General features: G+C 51.7%; 2 non-coding genes across 2 annotated transcripts; one reads left to right on the forward strand and one right to left on the reverse strand.

The window, feature by feature from the left end:
• Positions 1–378: 378 nt before the first annotated feature.
• On the reverse strand, positions 379–488 carry LOC125994038 (U5 spliceosomal RNA). Its single transcript, XR_007490477.1, has one exon. It is a non-coding gene; the product is annotated as a U5 spliceosomal RNA (small nuclear RNA).
• A 13,367-nt stretch (positions 489–13,855) lies between these two features.
• trnat-agu (transfer RNA threonine (anticodon AGU)) lies at positions 13,856–13,928 on the forward strand. Its single transcript has one exon. It is a non-coding gene; the product is annotated as a tRNA-Thr (tRNA).
• The last annotated feature ends 4,770 nt before the right edge of the window (positions 13,929–18,698 follow it).

Below are 18,698 nucleotides of genomic sequence, written 5' to 3' on the forward strand. Positions count from 1 at the left end.
GCAAGGAGGCGACTCTGCCTAGCCTGTGTGATGACGTGTGACCTTGTAGTCTTAACTGAGAGCGACTTCTACATATGTGCAAAGGGTGTCATAGAGAAGAGAAAGCTAATAAAGCAAGAGAAGGGTTGCAGCGATATAACGGCATAGCTCAAGCTACCCAGCTAATCACATGTGCCAAAGAGGCCTATTCTAACAAACCGTTGCTGAGAATGGGTAGACGGGGAAGCCTGTAAGTGAGTCCGTCACTCGCATACTCCATCGCTTCTCGGCCTTTTGGCTAAAATCAAGTGTAGTCTCGGTTCTTGGGTTTGAGGGATTAAGAGAGCTGATCATAGAAGAGAGAATTTTAACCATAAAAGTGGTGCCAAAGAGGCCTATTCTAACAAACCGTTGGTGAGAATGGGTAGAGATAGACTCTTATTGTTCCTCCCCACGGAAATCTTTAGTAAAAGGCGAAAGATTTATTCCATCTGAAAAGAAAGAGAGATCTGATAATCTGGGTCAAAACGGGCCACGTCACTGCTGGTCTCACCAAATTCACAGGCGGTCTCACACTCAAATTGTAGCAACCAGTCCTTCTAATACAAACAATAGACGTTGATAGATTTACTATACTTACAAGGACTCAACCTAAATAGAAGGTTTAAACAAGTATTTTGTTTTCATTAATGTCTTTTTTACTTTAAACATCTTTGGCGCACAGGATTGTAGGTACCTGATCAAACCTTCTTTCAAACAGCGTCACCTATCGATTGGGCGTCTATTATGAGTATTGAAGGTAAAAACAGTTGTATGTCTTGGTACGTGTACTTTTGGTATGAGAGAATGGGAAATGATCCCATCTCTGTGTTTTATTTGAAAACGTGTGATTTCATAACTTTATTCAAATCGGGAAACAAAATACGATCGTAATTTCTCAAATGATTTCTCAAATTTCAGAAGTGCTCTATATCTCTCGTGTCGCAAATAATTGAGGCTTTTCTCGTTGCTGGCATGGTTTGGAGTGTAATTTACCTCCACTGTGATGGTGGCGTTCGATATTTGACATTTGAATATAAATCTGTCAATTTACTTTAGAAAGTAAATGTTGTTTTCTAGAAATCTATACTGAGATGTATGAGGAACAACAATCGGGCGTATTCTTAAAAAGACAGACCTACAGCCGACAAAAAGGTTTTGATACGTTCATATCATATGACGAGTCAGGAACGTGGTAATTCCATATTATTTTGCATTGACTAATTTGGTTAATACAGTTTAGCAAGCAAATGCACAGTTCCATAGTACAGTTAATAACATGCTCAAAAGCATTCAGTGTGTCACAGCACCGCAGACCTAAACTCCATGTACGTACGACTGCGTGTGATTTTTGTTTTAATCAGAAAGACCAGGGGAGAGCGCGAACGCAGTCCACGACTGTTGTGTTTATACGGAGTAGAGATGAACGCGAATGCAACTTCTTTATTCAGCAACTTTTTATTTTCTCCCCACTCATGTCTTACATAGCAGTACAATGCCCCTGGCGCACCACAGAGCCCCCAACTGTCAACATTATTTGAGACCTCCAATAACAAACTATATAATATTATAGTTTCAACATACGATAATACCACATCTCCCTTTTTCCAGGGATCATAGGGTAGACTGCCTTTGTCTCGTCAGACCTTAGAGCAGTGGTTCTTAACCTGGGTTCGATCGAACCCTAGGGTTTAGGTGAGTCGGCTTCAGGGGTTCGGCAGAGCTGGTATGTCATTGCCCCGCCCCCGCCCCGCGACCCCCCCCCCCCCCCCCCCCCGCCCACGGATGGCTGAACACACCTGAATATCGTGTAAATTCGTGATAACGCATATCTGAACTGTTCTTGCAAAGGCAACAGCAGAAGTCACACTGATTTGCTGGTATGTCATCCCCCCCCTATATAGAGGGGTTCGGTGAATGTGCACATGAAACTGATGGGGTTCGTTTAACTCGCCCCCCAAAGAGGGGTTTGTTGAATGCACATATGGACCTGATGGGGTTCGGTACCTCCAAAAAGGTTAAGAACCACTGCCTTAGAGGATTATTCTGCCTCTTGTGTAGAAAGGTCTGTTCCTAACTTTTGCCAAGGTCTTTCAGGGTACCCTGATGGCACGAGTGCCTCTTTTGGGTTGTGTCGCTCTTGTATGCATGTCCTGCAGTTCAGTACCATTTTGTTCACTTGCTGGCTGAGTCCCGGCCACCACACAGATTGACGTGCACGTGATTTACATTCCAGGACACCTAAGTGTCCTTCGTGTAATTTGAACAGCACGTCGTTCCTCATTGCGGAAGGTATTACCAGTCGTGTGTCCTTTAGCATCTTTCACTGTTAATGTGGCTCGCTCCGGCCAGTCATTTTTTAGCGCTGGTTCCTGTTTTGCATGTGCTGGCCATCCTTCCATGCACATGGTCATGACACGCGAGCAGACACTGTCGGCTTTCAACTGCTCTTTCAGGTTTTCTGTATATGATGAGCTGACAGGTAGACTCTCAGTGACACAGTCCACAAATATGTTTGTGCTCTCCATCAGCTCCTGGTCATCAGTGGACATGCGTCATTTTACAGGTTGCACGTGAAAGTGTGTCTGCTGTCCAAAGCGACTTTCCTGGTACGTGCACGATGGAGTATGAGTAGCGCATCACCCTCATCCTGAAACCCTGGATTCTCTGTGGCAAAAGATCCAGTGCTTGGGCTCCAAGCAGGATGAGAAGGGGTTTATGGTCGGTCGCCAGGCAAAACTCCTTTCCAATGAGGAAATCCCGAAACCGTTCACAGGCCCATGTGAGGCCCATGTGAGGCCCAGAGCTTCCTTCTCCACCTGTGTGTATCGTTGCTCAGTTGGAGTGAGTGACCGTGATGCGTAAGACACAGGCTTCCATCCTTCCCCTCATTTCTGAAGAATTACGCCCCCCAACCCATATGATGATGCATCAGCAGATACTTTGGTGTCTCTGCCCGGGTCATACATAGCCAGCACCGGAGGAGAGGACAGAGCTTTCTTTAGGTCTTCAAATGCTGCTTTTGTCCTTTTGGGGCACGACCACCATGCCGGCACACCAATCAGTTGGCTCCTTCACCCGACTAATGACGCCCAGAGCTTCCATGCGCTGGAGCTCTCTCTTGACTTCACCCACCAGTGGTAGTGGAATCCTCCTGGTTTTTTTTACTGAATATGGCACGGCACCTGGCTTGACCTTTATGGTGTATGTTTGTTGTAGCTAACCCAGACCGCTGCGCAACTTGGGGTAACTTGCCTTGAAAGTCTCCATGTCTATGCTGTCGACTCGGATAAGCAAGCCAAGAAATGTGCTCTGGTTTTGATCAATATATCAGTGTTTTTTTTCATTTGCCGTTCTCATCCCTGATGTTTAGATCTGCTTCAAAATGAGGCTTGTCATCTTTCTGTGGCAACTGTGATTTTTTTCTGTGGCTCATCACCTGACACCTACCCACAGTTTGCGGTGTATTTGTCTCCCTAGACTCAATATATATATTTGTGTGTGTATATATAAACAGTGATCTCCAAGAACCACCATCATGTGTTTTTTTTTTTTAACAATGATTACTTCTAGAACATTCCTTGAAAATAATACGTCCTCATCAGTGAGTTGTTTTAGAACAGGCCTGTCGGCTACTCATGTGGTAGTTGGGGGCTGCCTTTTGCCGATGGGCACAACTGTAGTGAATGCAAACTTCCTGTGTTGCAGAGAAGAACCAGCGGACACACATAGTCATTGCTTTTCTTTTTGTACCTTTAATCAGAAATCTGCTATTGGCTGTAATGAAGATTTGGCACACAAAACGTACCTATATTCCTGGACTTGGACTCTGACTCGGGGACTCGGACTCGGTCGGACTCTGTCATTTTTGCCGGACTCGGACTCAGACTCGGTGCTGATTTTGACCGAGTCCACCGAGTCCGACAATAAAAAAATCACGTTCAATTTTATTTTCATCATGCTGCTCAGAATGCGAGTAGGAATACTGTCCACAGCCCTGCTTACGATCAATGCGGCCACGTTGAGTTGCACTTAGGCTAATGTTTACATTATGTACCAATGTCAAGGACGATTATGTCACCCAGCTTATATCATTGATGTGTTTCGATAGTTGTGGGGTCGTCACTAATTATTTGTGTTTAGATAAATGTCTGAGCTATAATGGTGTAATTAATGATTAAAAAATATTATCTTACATGTCCCGTGTTTCAGAATGGTTATTTAATTGGGCAAGAGTGTTTTCAAGCGTTTTGCCTCATGCCAATGGCACTCAGGGCTAAGGGTGGGCTTCAATGACCATTTTTGTAAAGCCACGCATTTAATACCATGTCAAATAATATATTAGAGTGTAGGTTATGTTCCAATGTATCCACTTCTATCGGTTAAATTGTCAACCGTACATTTATGACTATGCCTCGAGTGATCTACGTTATGAACTAGCACAACTCCGGTGGGGCAGGGAAAATGTTATCGATCCGACGTCCGATTGGAACGTCGCCTCACTTTTACGTCCGCCCTCTCAGCAAGGGATCCTATATAAGCCGAACCAGCCAGTGTGAAAGCAGTTGCGTTCGTTCTGATAGATTTTGATCTAAATTAGCCTTGACTAAAGACGAAGCAGTCACATGAATTAACGGAAAAAATTGACAGCCGGACTGGGACCCGGACTCGGACTCGGTGGTCAAGAGGCCGGACTCGGTGCAAAAATCCGACCGAGTCCACAGCCCTGGCTCAAACCTCATTGAATAAAGTACATAAGCAGACAAGTATATTCACATATTAAATAAATAAAAGAAACATTTTAAACATATAATTATACCTACACACCAAATCAATAAAGAAGACATAACTAGACATTTTTGATAAGTGGTAATGAGAAAGGTTTTTATAACTTTATGATCTGATATATATATTTCTGAGCACTTTGAAATAACAAATGTTTTTTGATATATTGCCTGAATAGCTTAATGACCCTTAAGGAACTGTTCAATGCATGCCTGATGATTTTCTAAATCACGGACACTGCCAAAGTCGTCTAAAAATGTTCAGTACTTGATTGTATCTTATGTTTTGACTAATTCTAGACACCAGTTTTTGATTACTACTGAACGTTCTGGACAGAGGGAAATATTTTGCCTAACAAAGAAAAGATATGGTTGAAAGCATGATTAAACTAAGAATATGATGACGTAAGCAAGTACATGGAGATCAAAAGAACAAACAAACAAAAACATGGTAAGTGTAAGGGAACGGACAGTACAGCCAAGTGCGTAGCGACGGACTTTATTGGAGAAGGGGATGATGGGAACAGCGGGCGCTGGAGCGGCAATCGGGCTGGAGAGGACAAACGATTCTGCGGGGGTTCCAAGTAGTCAAGCGAGTCCGTAGCTTCGGGACTGATGAGCAAGGCAGCATCAAGGGACAGACTGACACTCAGGTCTGCGCTGGCGGCGCTGATATAGTGCTGTCCATGAGCCCGTGGCAGGTGACGGCGATTCCATTGACAGGGGGGCGTGGTCCTGCCGCCGGTGGCACCAGCACGTGACAGAACCCCCCCCACAAGGGACGGCTCCCGACGTCCCCAGGAACCAAAAACAAAACAAAAAAAACAAAAAAGGAAGGCAATTCCCCGGGCGACCAGGTGGGGGGGTCAGCACACCGCCGAAACGTCCGACACCTCGCCAGACGCAGGATCGACGGACGCGGGAGCAGAAGACCCCGGTACCGGCGGGCAAGACCTCCCCTCGTCCCTCCTCGGGCGCCCGCGCCGAGGACCCGGTTGGTCCGGATGGCAGCGATGGAACTCCGTGATGAGCGAACGGTCGAGTATCCAGCGGCTCGGAACCCAGGAGCGGTGCGCGTCGTCATAACCCTCCCAGTCCACGAGGTATTGGAGACCACGACCGCGCCGCCGCGATCGGAGCAGGGAGCGGACAGCGTAAGCCGGGCCCCCCTCAACGAGCTGGGGCGGCGGCGGCGGAACGGGCGCCGGCGCCAACGCGCTCTCATGGATGGGCCGCACACGGGACACGTGGAACGTGGGGTGAACCTTCATGGACTCTGGAAGGAGAAGACGGACTGCGGCCGGGCCAATCACCTTCTGAATAGGGAACGGTCCAACAAAGCGGGGCGCCAGTTTGCGGGATCCTGCTCGCAGCGGCAAATCCCGCGTCGAGAGCCACACACGCTGCCCCACTCTGTACTCCGGAGCCGGTGTCCGGTGCTTGTTCGCCTGGCGGGCGTAGCCTGAAACAGAGCGGAGAAGAGTGACCCGGGCCCTCGCCCAGGCGCGATGACAACGGCGGACACAAGCCTGGGCCGACGGGCACGCCGCACCACGCTCCTGGTGGGCGAACAAGGGTGGCTGGTACCCGAAGACGCAGTGGAAAGGCGAAAGTCCAGTAGCCGAGCTGGGGAGGGAATTGTGAGCGTACTCTACCCAGGGAAGCTGTTGGACCCACCCGCGCTGGTCCCCGGCGGCCATGCATCGGAGAGACCTGCCCAGTTCCTGGTTCAGGCGCTCCGCTTGACCGTTGGACTGAGGGTGAAACCCCGAGGAGAGGCTGGCCGTGGCGCCGAGGAGTCGGCAGAACTCCGTCCAGAAGGCGGAAGCGAATTGAGGTCCTCGGTCTGACACGATGTCTTGTGGGAGACCGTGGTGGCGAAACACCTCCCGCACCATGATGGACGCCGTCTGCTTCGCAGATGGGAGCTTAGGCAGAGGGATGAAATGCGTCATTTTGCTAAAACGGTCCACCACCGTGAGAACCACCGTGTTTCCCTCAGAGGGGGGGAGGCCCGTGACAAAGTCGATCGACAGGTGAGACCAGGGACGCTGGGGGACCGGCAAGGGTTGAAGCAGCCCGGCCGGAGGACGAGTAGACGTCTTGTAGCGGTTACAAATTGAGCAGGCTCTGACGTAATCGCTGGTGTCCACTTGCCAGGTGGGCCACCAGAAACGCTGTGCCACCACGTACCTCGTGCGTGCCGCGCCGGGATGACAGGCCAGGCGTGAGTCGTGCGCCCATTGCAGCACGGACGACCGCAGACCTTCAGGGACGAACAGGCGACCCTCCGGGCAGTTGCTGGGGCCGGGTTGATCGCGTGATGCGGCTTCCACTTGGCGTTCGATCTCCCATGTAAGAGCCGCCACCCGAACTGAGCTCGGGAGGATAGTGGGAGGCGGACCCTGTCCCTCCTCCCCCCCAGGAAACAAACGCGACAGGGCGTCCGCCTTCGCGTTACGGGAACCCGGTCTATAGGAAAGAGAGAACTCAAACCGGTCAAAGAACAGAGCCCACCGTGCTTGTCTTGCGTTCAGCCTCTTGGCCGATCGTAGATACTCCAAGTTGCGGTGGTCGGTCCAGACGATGAACGGAGTGGTGGCGCCCTCCAGCCAATGCCGCCACTCCTCCAAGGCCAACTTGACGGCGAGGAGCTCCCGATTCCCGATGTCATAGTTTCGTTCCGAGGCCGACAGACGGCGAGAAAAGAAGGCGCACGGGTGGAGGCGATCGTCTTGGCGGCTACGTTGAGACAGCACCGCCCCGACACCCACGTTCGAGGCGTCCACCTCTACCACGAACTGTCTGTCGGGATCGGGAACCCTGAGGATGGGAGCGGATGTGAACCTCCTCTTAAGCTCCTGAAATGCCCGTTCTGCCCGTTCCGTCCATTTGTACGGGGAGGCGGGGCTGGTAAGGGAGGTGAGGGGCGCGGCCACTGTGCTGTATCCACGGATAAAACGGCGATAAAAGTTCGCGAACCCTAAGAACTGTTGCAGTCGCTTGCGTGTTTCGGGAACAGGCCATGACGTGACCGCTTGCACCTTCCCAGGGTCCATCTCGATGGATCCCTCACGCACCACATAGCCGAGGAATTTGACAGAGGAGGCGTGGAACTCGCACTTCTCCGCCTTCACGTAGAGCGAATTCTCAATGAGACGGCGCAGCACCGCCCGTACATGCTTGATGTGCTCAGGGAGCGAGCGGGAGAAAATGAGGATGTCGTCTAAATAAACGAACACAAATTTGTCCAGCATGTCTCGTAGCACGTCATTAATCAGTGACTGGAAAACCGCTGGGGCGTTGGTGAGCCCAAACGGAACCACCAAGTACTCGTAGTGTCCGCTCGGGGTGTTGAAAGCCGTCTTCCACTCGTCTCCCTCCCGGATGCGGATCAGGTGGTAGGCGTTGCGAAGATCCAGCTTGGTGAAAATGGTGGCTCCCTGAAGGCTCTCGAAGGCGGAAGACAGAAGAGGCAGAGGGTATCGGTTCTTCACAGTGATCTCGTTTAGTCCCCGGTAGTCGATACACGGGCGTAGCGTGCCCTCCTTCTTCTTCACGAAGAAGAACCCCGCTCCCGCAGGTGAAGAGGACGGTCGTATGATACCGGCTGCCAGGGACTCCCGGATGTATTCCTCCATAGCCCGGCGCTCAGGAGCGGACAGGGAGTAGACGCGTCCTTTGGGAGGGAAGGTGCCGGGTAACAGCTCGATAGCGCAGTCGTAGGACCGGTGTGGAGGAAGAGAAGTGGCCCTGGCTTTACTAAAAACCTCCTTGAGCTCGTGATAAAACGCTGGGACATTGGGGATGTCGGGACTGTACCTCGGCGGGGCTCTGCTGAGTGGGCTGGTGGCCGCCTTCAGGCACGCCTGATGGCAGCGTTCGCTCCACTGCCGAACAACCCCCACCTCCCAGTCCAGCACCGGGTTGTGCTGCTGCAACCAAGGGTGCCCCAGTATGAGCTGCTGTCCTGGGAGGGAGAGAAGAAAAAACTGGATGGTCTCGTGGTGATTGCCCGAGAGCAGTAACTTAATTGGTTCCGTCACGAAAGCCACCTCGCCGATCAGACGGCCATCAATGGCACGTGCGGGAATAGACGGGCTCAGAGGGAGGAAGCCGACACCCCACTTGCGTGCCAGGCTAATGTCCATGATGTTCCCCTCCGCGCCGGAATCCACCAAGGCCGCCACGTTCTGGTCGCCCGCCGCGAGCTGGACGCGTGCCTGTAGCGTGAGCGTGCTGGGGCTGGGAGAGCCGGTGCTGGTCGAGCTCACGCGGATCCCCCGACGCCGCGTGAGCTCCGGCCTCTTTAACGGGCACCCCGCTACCCGATGGCCCCCCTCCCCACAGTAAAAACACAAGCCCAGCGAGGGGCGTCGACGGTGCTCCTCCGAGGGAACCCGAGCCCCTCCCAGATCCATGGGCTCGGCGGGTGGTGTGGTTGGCGGGTCCCCAGCAGACGGAGGAATGTGACCACACGGGTTTCGCGGGGACCTCCTCTCCCGATCGCGCCGCCGCGTCTGGATCCGCCGGTCTACTCGGGCCGCCAAGTCCATCGCGCCCCTCAGGGTTCGCGGGCGATCGTACGCAACCAGTCCATCTTTCATGTACTCAGCGAGTCCGTTTAGGAAGGTGCTAACGAGCGCCGGCGTGTTCCATCCGCTGCTGCCGGCCAACGTCTGGAACTTAAGGGCGTACTCTGCGACCGATCGGCTACCTTGACGCAGCGTCGCCAGTTCCTCGGCGGCGTCCTCGGCGGCGGATCCCAGGTCGAACAGGCGGAGCAATTCCTCCGCGAAGGCGTCGAAGGAATCGCAAGCCGGGGCCATCCTTTCATATTCGGCCAGGCCCCACAGCCGCGCCTCGCCCGTGAGGTGGGTTAGGACGAACCCGACCTTGGCTGATTCCGACGAAAACGTGATTGGCTGGAGGCTGAACATTATGCGGCAGTTCGTCACGAATGCCCTCACGTGCTTGGGATCGCCGTTAAACTTCTCGATGTTGCCAAGGCGGGGCTCCGGGACGTCCACGAGCGTCCTGGCCTCGGCAGACGAGCGGTGCGGGGGTACCGTGACAGCCGGGGACGCAGCCACCGACAGTCTCTGGAGGGCTTGGGCCATCTCCTGCTGCTGTAGCTGTTGCTGCTGACCAACCTTGATCAGGTGCCGGATGTCGGCAGACAGGCTGCTGACGGCGGTCTCGGCTCGCTCCAGTCGACTCAATGCCGTCTCGTCGTTCGCTGGCTGCATAGCGTTGGTCAGTCTGTACTGTAAGGGAACGGACAGTACAGCCAAGTGCGTAGCGACGGACTTTATTGGAGAAGGGGATGATGGGAACAGCGGGCGCTGGAGCGGTGATCGGGCTGGAGAGGACAAACGATTCTGCGGGGGTTCCAAGTAGTCAAGCGAGTCCGTAGCTTCGGGACTGATGAGCAAGGCAGCATCAAGGGACAGACTGACACTCAGGTCTGCGCTGGCGGCGCTGATATAGTGCTGTCCATGAGCCCGTGGCAGGTGACGGCGATTCCATTGACAGGGGGGCGTGGTCCTGCCGCCGGTGGCACCAGCACGTGACAGTAAGTGGTGAGTACAAACTTTGCATGGTCAGGGAACATTAATAAATAGGTAGATGATGTCACAGCCAAAAGCTCACATAATTCCGTACAAAATGACAAAATTGAAAGAATGATGAATGGATGAGGTGGAACAGTATATGTGCAAGAATGTTTACAGGAAGGTCACTTGGAGATAAAACCAGCAGGTGCCAGAGGGAGACAGCCAAGCCAAAGACGATCGTCAAGGCTGAAAGACGGAAAGGACAACAACAGCCCCCACAAATCGAATCTCCCATAATCAGCACCCAACCCCACGGAACCAGCTCTCACCGAACCAGCACCCACTCCCATGGAATCAAACTCTCCTGTGAACTTGCCCCACCCCAAAGACTCATCACCCATCAAACTCGGCCCACACTGGCCGACTGAATATAAGCTGACCAAAGAACCTTGAAGGTGGCCTTTTCTGAATGGAGACTTTGCGCTCTTGAAAGGCCAAGCGCTGTATTGTACTTTCCTGAAGACAGAGCTTTCTGAACAAGAATTGTGATTGAACTCAACCAACCTGTGTAAGTCTAATTTCTGCTTCAGTGTCTTAGCATTTTCCTAAATCTGAAGAAATCAAACGAGCACACAGTGAGTAAATTGGATAACTGGTGATTGGCAATGACTTTTGCCGTGAGGCGCAGATAGTGCGCTCCCTAAATTGTGGACAAAATCCAACAGGTGCATGAACTCAATCTGTTCTTCAACAGATTTGATTCCGCCTCCCCCCCACCCCTTCACCTCGCTCCGCATCTTTTTCTACCACCTTCGACACTCCAGCCCCCCCGCCAGCTCACCAACCCCCTCCCCCGGAGTCACTCTTCTGTCTCCTGTCTCCACTCCATCACCCCGGTCTTCCGACATCCCCCTCTTCTTTACAGATCTTCAGGTTCACTTCAGAAAGATCAAAGCAGGGAAGACCCCGGGCCCAGACGGCATCTGGCCGAGACTGCTCAGGGATTGTGCGGACCAGCTGAGTGGTGTGGTCAGGTACCTGTTCAACCTAAGCCTGAGCCTGAACAAGGTCCCAGTACTGTGGAAGACCTCCTGCGTGGTCCCTGTACCAAAGGTGCCATGCCCCAAGGAGCCTAACCACTTCAGGCCTATTGCCTTGACTTCCCACCTGATGAAGACTATGAAGAGGATCATCCTGGGTCACCTGCGTTCACTAGTGGGAGCGCAGCTGGACCCCCTGCAGTTTGCTTACCTGCCTGGTGTTGGGGTGGACAATGCATTGATTTATTTACTGCACAGAACACTGCTTCACCTGGAGGACAACAGGAGCACTGGGAAGATCATGTTCTTTGTTTTCTTCAGCGCTTTTAACACCATCCAGCCGTCACTGCTTAGGGTGAAGATGGAGAAGGCGGGTGTGGACCAGTGCCTGACTGCATGGACAACGGACTTCCTCACCGACCGGCCGCAGTTTGTGAGGTTACATCGCAGTGAGTCCGACGTGGTGCACTGCAGCACTGGTGTCCCCCAGGGTAGGGTGCTCCTTTCCTTTTCACCCTGTTCACGTCAGACTTTACCCACGACACCGCACACTGCCAAATCCAGAAGTTCTCCGACGACATGGCCATTGTTTGAAATGTCGCAGAGGGGAACGATCTGGAATATAGGTTGGTCATCAAGGACTTTGTCAGCTGGTGTGAGCTCAACCAGCATCAGGTGAACAACACCAGCAAGACGAAGGGGTTGATTGTGAGCTTCGGGAGGACAGCACCCATCTTCACTCCAATGAACATCCAGGGATCGGACAGTGAGGTAGTGGAGAACTACAAATTCCTGGGTGTTCGCCTTAACAACAAACTGGACTGGACTGGACTGATCACACCCATATCCTGTACAAAAAGGGCCAGAGTCGCCTCCATCTGCTGAGGAGACTGAGGTCCTTCGGTGTGTGCAGGGCTCTCCTCCGGACCCTCTATGACTCTATGGTGGCCTCGGCCATCATCTACGCTGTGGTCTGCTGGGGTGGGGGCAGTAGTGACCGGGACAGGGGGGGACTGAATAAGATGCTCAGAAGAGCGAGCTCTGTTCTGGGCTGTCCCCTGGACTCCATTGAGGTTGTGGGTGAGAGGAGGACGTTGATTAAGCTTAAATCCATCATGGACAACACCTCTCACCACCTCCATGAGAGTGTGCGGTTCCTGAGCAGCTCCTTTAGCGGCAGACTTTTGCACCCTTGGTGTAGGAAGGAACGGTTCCTCAGGTCCTTCATTCCCTCTGCTGTCAGACTTTACAACATGCATGCCGCCTGATAAAATGAATGTGTTTCGTCTCTACTAGCAGCACTTGTGTTTATCCTTGTCTGTTATTTACCCTTTTTTGTAATTCTGGCACTTGTTTTATTCTTGCACTCGTATTATTATTGCACTGATATGCGCTGCTGTGACAAGTGAATTTCCCTGCTGTGGGATGAATAAAGTTCAATCAATCAGTCAAGAGTTGGTTCAGACTGAAGTCAAGTTTTTGATTTCAAAGCATGACACGTTAAATTGACTATGAAAGGGATCGTCTGATCCGAAGTCAGGTGCCTTATCCATTAGGCCACATCGCCATGTGAAATACTCCATGTTTTCAGTGTGGCCTTGATAAGACTGTTTAACGGTTCCCAACAAGCAAGGATGCCCAATGTGGGAACCGAACCCACGGCCCTGAGTTTAAGAGTCGCATGTTCTCCCCACTGAGCTAACCAGGCTTTTCGACCTTGGAATTGTTTCATTTTTTCATTTTTTTTGAATGGGTTAGGGGAAATAGAGAAATGTTTTAAGTGTGGCCTCTGAAACACATCTATTGATAAGACTAAAGAATCAAAGGTTCCCGACAAGTGTGGGCTGCCCAATATGGGGATAGAACCCACAACCCTGAGATTAAGACTTGCATGCTCTACCACCTGAGCTAACCAGGCTTCTCCTATTAAGAACTGTTTCATTCTTTCACTTTTTTTAATGGGTTTGGTTCACGAAAACCAGAAGCCACGTTTTAAATCTGGCCTCTGAAACACATTCGTTGATAAGACTAAACATTTAAAGGTTCCCAACAAGTGGCAGCTGTCCAATGTTGTCTCTAGTTGGAAACCCCAGCCCGAGTTGGAAACCCTAATTGGAAACCCTTGCCCCAGTTGGAATTCCTAGTTTGAAACCCTACCCGGAGTTGGAACCCTAGTTGGAAACCCTAGCCCTAGTTGGAAATGCTGGCTCTAGTGTGCAATAGAGAAAGCATTTTTTCTTTTGGTTTTTGTCACTTTGTTGCACTGAAAATGGAGATTGGGGGGGAGTCAGCACAACAAAAAAGAAATCAGAAACCAAAACCTTTCTGACAGTATAGAAAAGAATAATAAATAATACATAGAATAAGGTTTACTGTCTGTGAAGTTGAGTTTAATTGAAATGGCCAGTGGTTGAATCAATTTTACAGTAAAATAGCTCTGTAAAACCAACTATTCATGGCCTCGGTAGCGCAGGCGGTAGCGCGTCAGTCTAGTAAACTGAAAGTCGTGAGTTCAACCCTCACACGGGGCTATGTCTTATTTAGTCCTAACCCTAACTCGAGCCCTTGTTGGAAACCCTAGCCCCAGTTGGAAACCCAACTTTGAGAATGGTCAGACAGAAGTACCTTTTTCTTTTGTTGAAGTTCAGTTTGATGGAAATGGCCGGTGGTTGAATCAATTTTACAGTAAAATAGAATTTTAAGACAGGTGCCACAAATTCTCGTTGGCGCAGGCGGTAGCGCGTCAGTGTCGTAATCTGAAAGTCGAGAGTTTGATCCTCACACGGTGCATGATTTATATATATTCCAACCCTAAATCTAGCCCTACCTGTAAACCCTAGTCCTAGTTGGAAATCCTAGCCCTAGCCTAGTTAAGTTTGATCAAAATGGGCGGTGGTTGAATCAATTTTACAGTAAAAAACAATTGCACAAATTGCAAATGCATAGCCTCGTTCGCGGAAGTGGTAGTGTGTCAGTCTCATAATCTGGAGGTCGTAAATTCGACCCTCACACAGGGCACACTTTTATATAGTCCTAACTCTAGCCCGAATTGGAAACCCTCATCCTCGTTGGAAGCCCCAGTTGGAAACCCTGGCCACAATTTGAAACCTTAGTTGGCTTCCCTAACCGGAGTTGGAAACCCTAGTTTCAGAATGCTCAGACTAAAAGTCACTTTATCTTTCTGTGAAGTTCAGTTTGATTGAAATGGCCGGTGGTTGGATCAATTTTACAGTAAAAAAGAATTGTAAAACTGTAAATGCACAGCCTCATTAATGCAGGTGCTAGCATGCCAGTCTCACAATCTAAAGGTCAAGAGTTCGGTCCTCAGGTGGGGCAGACTTTTTATATACCTAGTCCAAACTAGCCCTAACCCTAACTCTAGCCCTAGTTGGAAACCCTAGTCCTAGTTGGAAACCTTAGTTGAAAACCCTATTTTCAGTAGGGAGCAGGTTGCTCAGACTAAAATAACTTTTTCTTCTTTTAAGGGGTAGGGCAGCAAAGTAAGCAGGGATTGTGAATATCAGCAAGCACAGGTTGCTCAACTGGAGTCAAGAGAAACAAATTAAAAATTGTACATCAGATGAAAAATGTGCCTCTTTCTTTTGGCTTTTGTCACTGACATTTGGGGTCACCACAACAAAGATCAAAACAGCACAAAAACAGTTTACCTATATTTTGTCACGTCTCGCCCCCAACTGCTCCACTATGTGTCTGTCTTGGTTTCTGTCTGTGTGCTCGCCCCTCCCCTCCTGTGTGCCCATGATCAGTGTGATTGTTCCCACCTGCCTCTCGTTACCTGTCGTGTATAAAAGTCCTGTCTGCCCCTCTCTCCCTGTCGGATCATTGGTTTTGGTTTTGGTTGCTGTCGTTCGGTGTTGGCGTGCTGTCTTGGTGCCGTCGTGTCCTGCTGTCTTCTTGTTTCACGTCCCGGTCAGTCAAGTTATTGTTTAGGTCATGTCAGTTTACCGAGTCTGTATTTTGAGTTGCTTCGGTGGACCCTGGTCCGGGCTGCACTTGGTCGTCCTGCTCCATGCTCCACACCCGACCGTGACAGAATGATCCGACCATCACAGCGGCCAGCGCTTGGACCACCCTTCACCACCAGCTCCCGCTGCGACGCCCGATCCACATCCGAGCATGTTCCAGCGCCATGGGCTTGCAGCCGCCATCGGATCTTGCTCCAGCGACGTCGGGCTCACGGCCGCCATCGGAATTCCCCCCCGGCGCCATCAGCTCTGCGACCGTCGTCGGACTTCGCTGCCGCGACGCCGGACCCGCGGCCGCTATCGGAGTGCCCCCCCGGCGTCATCAGACTCACGGCCGCCATCGGGCTCCACCCCAGCGTCGCAGGACCCGCGAACGTCGCCAGACATCCAAGCCAGCTGCGTCGGACCCGCGATCGTCCCTGGCTCCGCTCCCTCTGCTGCGGCGCGTGATGGCTCTTGCCGCCGCGCACAGCCCCGCCTTCCGAATGTCGCCGATCACTGTACGGACTTTGTGAGTGGCCGCCGATCGCGGTACAGACTTCCCAAGGCGCCGCCCCAGTGCGGTTGTGTTTCCCCGAGTTTCCGCGGAGTGCGGTTCTGTTTCCCCAAGTCGCCGCCCGTGTGCTGTTGTGTTCCCCAAGTCGCCGCCCGAGCGCGGTTCTGTTCCCGAAGTCACCGCCAGAGTGCGGCTCTGTCCCCTAGGTCACCGCCAGAGTGCGGCTCTGTCCCCTAGGTCACCGCCAGAGTGCGGATCTGTCCCCGCAGTCACCGCCCGAGTGCGGATCTGTCCCCGCAGTCACCGCCCGAGTGCGGTTCTGTCCCCGCAGTCGCCGCCAGAGTGCGGATCTGTCCCCGCAGTCGCCGCCAGAGTGCGGATCTGTCCCCGCAGTCGCCGCCAGAGTGCGGATCTGTCCCCGCAGTCGCCGCCAGAGTGCGGATCTGTCCCCGCAGTCGCCGCCAGAGTGCGGATCTGTCCCCGCAGTCGCCGCCAGAGTGCGGATCTGTCCCCGCAGTCGCCGCCAGAGTGCGGATCTGTCCCCGCAGTTGCCGCCAGAGTGCGGATCTGTCCCCGCAGTCGCCGCCAGAGTGCGGATCTGTTCCCCGAAGTCGCCGCCAGAGTGCGGTTCGGTTCCCCCAAGTCGCCGCCCGAGTGCGGTTCGGTTCCCCAAGTCGCCTCCCGAGTGCGGTGCGGTTCGGTTCCCCAAGTCGCCGCCCGAGTGCGGTGCGGTTCGGTTCCCCAAGTCACCGCCCGAGTGCGGTGCGGTTCGGTTCCCCAAGTCGCCGCCCGAGTGCGGTGCGGTTCGGTTCCCCAAGTCGCCGCCCGAGTGCGGCGCGGTTCGGTTCCCCAAGTCGCCGCCCGAGTGCGGCGCGGTTCGGTTCCCCAAGTCGCCGCCCGAGTGCGGCGCGGTTCGGTTCCCCAAGTCGCCGCCCGAGTGCGGCGCGGTTCGGTTCCCCTAGTTTTTTTTTTTTTTGGGACGTCGGGAGACGTCCCTTGTGGGGGGGGTTCTGTCACGTCTCGCCCCCAACTGCTCCACTATGTGTCTGTCTTGGTTTCTGTCTGTGTGCTCGCCCCTCCCCTCCTGTGTGCCCATGATCAGTGTGATTGTTCCCACCTGCCTCTCGTTACCTGTCGTGTATAAAAGTCCTGTCTGCCCCTCTCTCCCTGTCGGATCATTGGTTTTGGTTTTGGTTGCTGTCGTTCGGTGTTGGCGTGCTGTCTTGGTGCCGTCGTGTCCTGCTGTCTTCTTGTTTCACGTCCTGGTCAGTCAAGTTATTGTTTAGGTCATGTCAGTTTACCGAGTCTGTATTTTGAGTTGCTTCGGTGGACCCTGGTCCGGGCTGCACTTGGTCGTCCTGCTCCATGCTCCACACCCGACCGTGACATATTTTCCTCTTTCAATTTGATGATACACTAGACATGAATACCTGTTTAGATTTGAAATCTTATCCATTAGGCCAGATAGCCATACAGGAAATTCTGACAAGTGATAGCAGTGCAATGATTTTTGAGCATATACAGTAAATCTACAGCCTAGATTCAAGTGGAGTTAACTGACTGGATCAGAAGATTAAGGGGTTCAAGTCCCTTCGTTGTCAATTTAATGAATGTCAAGAGGAAAGTAGCCTAGTGGATAATGTGTCTAACATTAAATAATAGTTTTTATTTTGTTTCTGCATTACCCAATACATCTCCTTCACATTGTGACACATTCTCCCATTATCTGTCTGTGTTAGGTAGAGAAAAAGATTTTAAAGGAAAGGTAAGTATTGTTGTGTTGTGTTTTGTTGTATTGTGTGTTGTCATTACCGTATTTTCTGGACTATAAGTCACGTTTCTTTTCATAGTTTGGGTGGGGGGGCGACTTATACTGAGGAGCAACTTATACGTGATTTTTTGTCACAAATTTTCAAAATAAAAAAAAAAAACGAAAAATGGATAAACGAACCGTGATGTAGCAAGGGATTACTGTAGTTTGAACTGCAAGTGACATCAGCGGCGCGGCGGTTGTTTACTTAAAGGACAAAGGATTCGATCACGGGATGACGAAGATGACGAAGGGCCCCATGTACTACCGGCATCTTTAGTGGCTTTGCTTGTAAGTGACACAGAGGACGGAGAGTTTTTTTTTTCCCAATGATCATCACACACACATCTGGGTGTGGTGAGATTTGTCCTCTGCATTCAACCCATCCCCGTGTGATTTTGATCCATCCCCTGGGGGAGAGGGGAGCAGTGAGCAGCAGCGGTGCCGCGCTCGGGAATCATTTGGTGATCTAACACCCAATTCCACCCCTTAATGTTGAGTGCCAAGCAGGGAGGCAATTGGTCCCATTTTTATAGGTATGACCCGGCCGGGGTTTGAACCCACAACCTTCCAGTCTCAGGGCGGACACTCTACCACTAGTTTGAAGGATTTAATGATTTGGAGTGACACAGAAGGTTTGAAAAACTATTATATGTTTCACGCACACCCGGTCCTATTCTATGGAGCTCTCTTCGACCTCTGTGGCTGGAAGTGCCACCTCCAGGGATGGAAGTCCACGCTGCCACACGCCTGGAAGTCGATGCCGGTGCTTGGGGCTGTGTGGCGGTGAACTGTTTATGTTATTGTTATTTGATATATTTGTCATTTTCAAAACTTGTTCAGGAAAAAAAATATTATTCAGTGGTAATGTTGGACGTTTTCAATAAATACAAATTCATACAGTTTTAGGGTTCTCAGGTTAAAAAAGGCAATGCATGCACGGGGGCCCCAGGGCTGCGTGCTTAGTCCATTGCTCTTCACCCTGCTGACGCATGACTGCACTGCGACC

This window comes from Syngnathus scovelli, chromosome 1 (assembly GCF_024217435.2).
Source record: "Syngnathus scovelli strain Florida chromosome 1, RoL_Ssco_1.2, whole genome shotgun sequence".
NCBI lineage: Eukaryota > Metazoa > Chordata > Actinopteri > Syngnathiformes > Syngnathidae > Syngnathus > Syngnathus scovelli.